The following is an 8,363-nucleotide window of genomic DNA, read 5'->3' as shown; positions in this document are numbered from 1 at the left end:
GATAAATAGTTTTATTTCTTCTCAGCCAAATTCTTAATAGTGTCTGCGAACCTTAAAGAAATCAAACTCGAAGGCCAAAATTATGTAGACTGGAAATATTAAATGGATAAGATTCTCATTGCTGAAAACTTAAAGTTTGTACTCACCAATTCATGTCCTCCATTTCCTTGACAAAATTCTATAAAGAAAGTTTAATAATGCATTTTATGCGTGCACTTGACAAGTTCTTTGAGATAGAAGGTCAAACTACTTTCTTTTAAGTAGTAAGACACGTCTTGGTTTATATTGATGAAAGAGAGATATTCAATGAGGACATTGTCCAGATTCTGTTGAAACATCCAAAAGAGTTAGAATATTTTGAAGAATCTTCTGATTCAGTTACTCAAATAGTTTCTATACTCAGTTCATCGCCAAATGTAACAAGAAGTGAGTACAAGAAGGTTGTTACTGAAATGTTGGAAACCTTCAGCATTGTATTCACTTTATTACTTTTGGAGGAAGATAACATGATAGTTAACGAATTCATTAAGGCTGCATCTTTCATATGTCTTAGTTCAATCGAACAGAAGACTAGCAATGGAAAGAGGGAAGAGCTGAATTGTCATCAATGAAAGCTATAAAGGCAAGAAAAATTAGGTGAAAAGGCAAAAGAGAAGATGCATTGTGAGTCGGATTGACCTCTTCTACAGAAGGACAATGACTTAGATAACAATGCAATTTCTAAAAAAGAGATCTAGATCCAGTTGGGCAGTTGTTGCAGTGGGGGCTATTTTTTATGCTCACTTTATTATTTTGTTTTGATGTATAAGACTGTTTTATTGGTACAGTTTAGTTTGGAAAGAATTCAGTTTCAGTTTCTGAGCTTGTTAATGATTAAATGATGTTCGATGTCATTTGATAATGCGTGCATTATTGAGAAATGTGGATCGAATATCTATCATAGTACCATAGAAAAACAAATTATACATCATAGTATCTAAACAATATAATTGCAAAAAGATTGAGTTTAACACCACAGTTCAACTTCTTAAACAATGAATGATAAAGTATTTATGGTACTTAATCATAAGGCCAAGAAAGTACTTAGTAATTGTTCAAACTAATTTTTCCTAACTCAAGTGACTATCAAGATTTTAACAACTTGTTTGTTAAATAGCTTAAAGGTCAAGTAAGTCTGGTTGATGCACTATAAGTTAGAATCCTTTGGTGGTTCAAGGGATTCAGAATACTTATAGAGATGCAACATAGAAAGACTAGTAAGTCTCAATGGTTTACACCATAGGAGACGAGCAAATGAGTTAAGATCAGTAGTGGGAGTTAAATCCTAGTTGACTACTCCAAGCATTCTTCTAAAGAATGGGATAGTCATATAAGAAGATATCGAAGTCTCTCGAAGACAAGTTCGATAAGTGAATAGTTTTACTCAATAACACCTTATCACTGATGGGATATACGTTGGAAACAACGAGCTATACCTTAAAGAAACTATCATAACATCAGTACCTTCTACAACACACGAGTTGTGGACTAGAGCCAAGTTTAGTCTAGCACATCTCAAGGTGTGGAGTCATTCCAACACATGTTTTGGAAAAGGTATTCAAGTAATTGGAGTTGTGTACTGAGGTATGTTTTAAGGTTGTCCCAAATGATAGAAAAAGTACAGGTTCTATAATCTTCACGGTAAGATATGTGTTTGTTTACACGAATACTAGATTCTTTGATGAAGATTATGAGGAGAACTACAAGCCTAACAAACATGATAATTCTCAAGATAATGAGAATATCTATTTTCCATCTTAACCAAGAAGTCATACCATTAGAAACTTATGCACTAAGAAAATCAACGTTTGTACCTAAGATTGTAAGAGTCGTGTCGTAGTGGGAGCGTTCTTTGCGAACATAATAAGTTCATGGGTCTAAAAGAGTCTTTAGACTCAGTTTTAGATCAACTTGAACATAATCCCTGTAACTACAAGGACGCAATGACTTATTCAGATAATCATTCTTGATAAGATGATAGATTCTGAATAACAATCTTAAATAGACAAGAATGTTTGCAAGACTTGCGATACTACCCATAGACTATTTCAGTCAGTGGGAGCTAGTGGACCTGCAAGTGTAAGCATGGATCTCAAAAGGCTAGAATAATGGCAAAGGGTTATACCCAGAGAGAATTATATATTCTCGTCTGCCATTTTTGCCTAAGTCGATCTGTATATTGTCTATTGTAGCCTACATAAATTATGTTGTATGTACTATGATTGTCAAGACAGTTTTCTTTAAGTAGAAGTCTTGAGGAAATCATCTGCATGGAACATCTTAATGGTTATGTAATACAGGGCAAGAAAGTTGAAAGTGTACTATATTTGGTATTCTTGGTACTCTACGATGATGACATCTATAAAAGTTGATAAACAACTGAGAGGGTTATCTAATGTAGGAACTGGTCGTCTACCCAGTTTAAGGATGATGGATTTAAGATAATCTAGTTACATTCTAAGCATCTGTGTCATTAGATTGCTAGAAAAAGAATGTATGTTTTCTTAAAGTGTCACGCCCGCATTTTCTAAGGATAGAAAACACGGTTGATCGCGACTAGGGGAGGATTAAAGAAGCGGGGAAGAAATGGGAAAACAACACAACTCGACCATAGCTCGAAACAAATGGGAATAGCTCGAATAAAATCAGAGTATGTCAACAATACATTAACTCAAAAGAAGGACAACTACTTAGCGGAAGCATTTGAGAGAAGGAATATGCCATGTGTGAAGACATGACACATTTTAGACACTTAACTTTCTTCAACGGTCTTGCTCAACACCCACCGCGCCCGTCACGCTCAACCTGCATATTTTTTTAAAGAAATGCAGGGCTGAGTACTTGATGCACTCAGTGGACTTATGCCGAAATAATTTTCATAAAATATTGTGTCAGCATTTAAAAGTGAACTCGGGCTTTTATAAAAGACCAAGTCACCCAAAACATTTTCTCACTCAAAAGTATGGCCGCGCAGCCCTTTTTTCTCTCTCCTCGTACCATATCTGAACCTCATATGTGAAACGAGAACGTGGCCACATTCTCGATCACTGGACCGGCCAACTCGAAAGATAGCGCACGATCCCCTCTGTGTACACTAGCTTGAATAGGGACTCGCTCCCTAGACAAACCCGAATTCGATTAAACTCATAACTTCTAGTAGGTACTCGCTCCCTGCTAGGCGATCAGATAGGCACATCCTCAAAAACAAAAATACGGCATGACACAATACATTTCACATAAAAATATACTTAGGGCATTGCCCTTATTTAAAAATAAAGCCCACCTCAAATGCTTAACTCCTCAATCTCTTTTTGCTTCAACCACAAACGACGTGCAAAGTTCACCCTTTTTTTAAAAATAATATGATATGCTAAAATTAGACTTTGCAAAATAACTTAATTTAAAACGATGCATGCATCCTACGTGCGTGTGCTCAAATTATTCCTCGTTCTTTTACGGAGATGAACATACATATTCTCGCACAATCAGTCCAACGCCTACTCAAGATTATTTAATTAGCCAAGCAGAAGTTACTAAACGCAAGCTAGCTACAAAGCAATTAAACAGGACCCTCCAAACCATTGATTTAATCTAAGAGGCCCAACTCATGAAATTTAAGTGGCTTAAAACATAAATGAAACTTAACAAAAGAAAAAGAAGGCCAAGCAATTAAAAAGGCTAAAGCTATACTCCCTGCCATACACGTATTTATTTAACTAAAGGCCCAAAACTAGTTAAAGCCCAAAACTTGTAAGAGAACTAAAATATACTCCCAGCCGCCACCACTGTATCTCTCTCAACTATCCCAAATTGGGAATATAGCAAAGTTCGTCTCTCTCCCTCGCCATTTTTCTCAAATCTTCACACTCTTTGACTCTCTAAAACTTACGCTCTCTCACTCTCCACCATTCTTCTACCCCTCACAAACAGAAACAACACAAAACGACACCCATCTCCCTCATTTCAAGAATTTGGAGCCGTCTCACGCCCCTTTGTCGAAGACCAACCGCTGCCGCTGACTCTCGTTCGTACCGTTTCCGCTGCTCCAGCCGCCCCAGCTCGCCGGCGTGCGACTGGACCTCGCCGCCGCTGTTCGCCCGGTCAGGCGGTCAGCCCCTCCGTCAGCTTCGGCAGCTCCGTTTCCACCCCCGAAACAACTCCGATTAACTCCGCAGATGAGTTTTTAATTTGATTCTATGGATTAAAGTCTGATTCTTTAATTCAGTTCGCATTGATTTAGGTCGGTTTTCAACTTTCATGAGATGTAAAAATTTGAGGCAATTTTAGAGGGGAAAAGATGTTGGGTATGTGGTGTACTAATGCATATGGAACTTGTGAAATCAATACTATGGAACTTGAGACCTTGGGGTTTACCTTATGCAGTGAAGAATCTGCATTTGCTTCTCTATCCCTCTCGGATCTCTTCTCAGACTGAAAATTCTCTACTCTACTTTTCCTCAGATTTATGAAAGGCGGAAACGGGTAGGGATAGTTATATAATAAATTATGTGGGGATTTGGTTTGTTGGAGAGATTTTAGGGAGTGGAGATATGAGAGAAACCGTATCATATTTTTGATTAATTTGATTTGATTTTTTTTCTCTCCTTTATTTTTCGGGGTGTTACATAAAGAATCCTACATCTACACAATACTTAAACACTTTAGCATTGAAAATTCTAAGAAAAGGTTTTTCTTTTTCTAGACGGAATTATTTTGTCTCTAGTCAAGTGATTTTCGACATTGAATGAGATCAAGAAGAATGAGACAAGTTCCATAATTGGAAGTCTCATATATGCTATGATGTGTATCAGTATTAAGTTAGATATTAGCTTTGCCGGTGGCATAGAAGCATGATATCATTTTAACCATGGCCAAGGACATTGGATTGGGTAAAGAATATACTATAGTACTTGAAGAAGACTAAACGGTATGCTCTAGTTTACCAGACATCCATGTTATGTCCTTTAGGTTACATCGACTCGATTTTATAATTGATTGATGATCGAGTTATCCTTTGACTATGTGTTAACTTTAGGAGTTGAATACTGAGACATGAAGGAGTGTGATCAAATCATAGACTCTATCATGAAAATTACAAGTGTGGTTTCATTGGAAACTACTAAGGTAGTTGTTCATCTCAATAATTTCCTAATAGCTTTGACCGTGATTCCGAGTATGTATGAGTATTATATTTTGCTATGATTACTCTAGTCATATGCCTAACTCAAGGGACACATGAGCTGATGAAGCTAAGCAATCACATAGAGAGGAAGTATGAAATTAATTAAGGAAAAAGTGCACAACAAGATGTTATGGTTTCCAAGATATCATCAGAGAACAACCTGGCAAAACTTTTCACAAAATGTCTATATGGCAACATGTTTTACACATGAGGTGAAAAGTACAGTAGTTCGATGTATCATGGCCCGAGACCTGCTTAGAGTATAAGTGGGAGAGTTTTGGCAGTAGGTATACTCGAAAGCATGATTTTGAGTATAAGTGGGAGATTGTTAGGATTGGTATACTGAAAAGCATATTTCGAGCAAGTTGCACGGATAGAATTGCTTGTATACAATAAAGTCTACAATCCACTTTTAACCCAAGGCGAGAAGAATTAATTTTATTGCATTGGTGTTTGCTTATGCATTTATAAGATGTTTCTCAAACATTTAAATGTATAAGAAGCAAATAAGTCTAATTCTTCTGCATAGTAGACTGGTTGTGAACGACGTTCACAAAAGGTGACACAGTCGGTCCTTTGTAGAAGAGAAATTGAATTTCACAACCTAGATAGGCTTTGGCTACCTATCGTGAAAGGTTGCAGTGTCAGTCCGTATGTTTCCTTACCTTAGGAAATAAACGACACTGGTGTGGTATAGCACTGAAGGATCTAACAGTTGAGATAAGTCTTTCTTGCTATTTAATGAAAGACGACGTCTCGGTGATTGTTATTTCTTAATCATTGTTGACATAACATTGAGCATACGATATTGATTATGCACTGCTTTGATTTATCAAATGGTGCGGATTTTTCGCAATCCAAGAATCCTAGTATCTTGGGTAGTGGTGATCAATGTCTAGAGGTGCTAATATTGTTATTGCAATGAATTGTGTGCTGGGTGTGTCCAGTTTGATAATATCCTCAAGAGGTGTTCGAAAAAGGTTTTATTATTCAGAAACCCGGCCAGTTGGAATTTATTCCAGAATAATAAATAAAGATTTTGAACTAGACAACTCTTGGAAAAATATATTAATTAATTAAAGTCAAATAGCAGGCTTAAATTAATTAATGGATATTTATATCTTAAACACGGGAAATAATAAATTAAAGAGGTAAAGCCCAGATTACTCGTAATTTGGGATTGGCGGGTAGTCAATATTATTATACTATAGTGGATGATAATAATATTCTATTGGACTTGTATTAAATTGGGGCTCAATTTAATTAGTAAAAGTTAATAGGTTTGGCCCAAGTCCAACCTCCATGGATCTCTAATCTGGCCCATCACAACTCTATATAAAAGGAGATTAGAAAGGAGATTTAACGCTAATTAACATTAAAAATTTCGTGCTCCCCTCTGGGAGTGGACGGAAAAATCAGTTCTTCACAGAACTAGAGTTTTGTCTTCTTTCTAATCAAGCCCTTTTCGATTCTGACAAGCTTTGCCCACCCAAAGGTCATTATCTGAGTTCGGGATACAGATTAGAAGATTCGTGGTTGAGTATGAAGAACATCACGTGGAGAAGGCGCAAGCAATCGTCGATTCTTTGGAGAATCAGATCGGTAACCCTAAACCGTAAGAATTCATGAACTAGGGTTTTGATTCCTTATTTGTGAATTATATGTGTTCTTGTATGCAATTGATTGTTTAACATGTGAATCAATTAATCTCATAATCGGTCAAATAGATCTGTAGATCTGATTTATTTGTGTATGCATGACTTCAGCTGTGCAAGGGGCACCAAACCCCAACACTCCTCATTTTCTAGAGCTCCTGCCATGCATATTAGTTTTTAGTTGCTTGCTTGATTGTTTGGTTCCTTTGGACGGAAAGGAACGGCTGCAAGCATCGGGGTCGGCCTTTCCGTCATACTCATGTTATTTGGCAGGTCACTCATCACCTGCATACGTTCGTGTTGGCCGGCAGGATCAACCCTATTAACTGGAAGGGATGCTCCCCATCAGTTGATTTCATGCCTTCTTCTCCCAGACAACGTGTTCTGAGTTCGCTCATGGTCCTTTGGCATCCCCCTGATGCCCCTTGAGTGAAGCTGAACACTGATGGAGCCTTCTCTACATCGACATTGGAGACGGGAGAGGGAGGATTGGTTCGTGGTCCTGATGGAGGTCTTCTGCGGGCCTTCTGTTCTCTGGTTGCTGCATCTTCGAGTTTTGAGGCGGAGCTTATGGCTCTTATTCGGGGGTTGGAGATGGCTATGGAGTTTTCTACGCACATTTGGATAGAGCTGGACTCAGCAGCTCTGGTTACCTTACTGTCGTCTGGACAACTTAGCTTTGCGGATCTCTGACATCATATGGCTTCGATCCGGAGTATGACTGCTCAGCGGCAAGTTCGATTCTCACACATCTACAGTGAAGGAAACTGTGTTGCCGGCTTTCTTGCAGGTAGGGGGTCCAGACCCCTGCCCTGACATATTATGATTTAGTCTCTACGCCTCGGTACTTGAAGGCGCTTGTTAGGATGAACCAGTTGGGATATCCTAACTTCCGGGTCCGACGCAGAGATGTGGATTGATCTTATTCTCATGGTAGTTCTTATTTTGTTATATGTTCGTTTTTTTCCTTTTGTTTATTTAGTTTCTAGTTTACCTTTGATAGCATGGAGAATCCCGACTTGTGGGATCTCCGATTTACTCTCTCATGTTCTTGTGTTGGATCCTAGTCACTTTTGGGCTAGGATCATGTTTTAGAACGTTATATTTTGATTTTATTCACGGGTTGGGGGTCTACCTAAACCCCACGCCCACACCAGGCGTCTTTGATTAAAAAAAACCTTAAATGACTTATTTCTATGGGGCGGGGGGAGTATTTATTTAAGTAAATAGAGGAAGAACCTCTCTCTTCACCTAAAAAGTTACTCCATTCTTTCCATGTTAATTTAGTCATTTTCCTATTTTAAAAGTTCCAAGATATGGAGTCATTTCTATTATAGGCAAAGAGTAAGTCTCTCTCTTAGTCTATTCTCTCTTCATCTCTCTTAATTTATTCTATTTTACTTTATTCACCATCCGTTGAACACACTATTCTTAATCTCCACGACGAAATGAAACGTCTCTATTAACAAGGAACAGAGGGAGTACCT

The sequence above is a fragment of the Salvia splendens genome, chromosome 14 (assembly GCF_004379255.2).
Source record: "Salvia splendens isolate huo1 chromosome 14, SspV2, whole genome shotgun sequence".
Lineage (NCBI taxonomy): Eukaryota > Viridiplantae > Streptophyta > Magnoliopsida > Lamiales > Lamiaceae > Salvia > Salvia splendens.
This window is presented reverse-complemented; position numbering follows the sequence as displayed.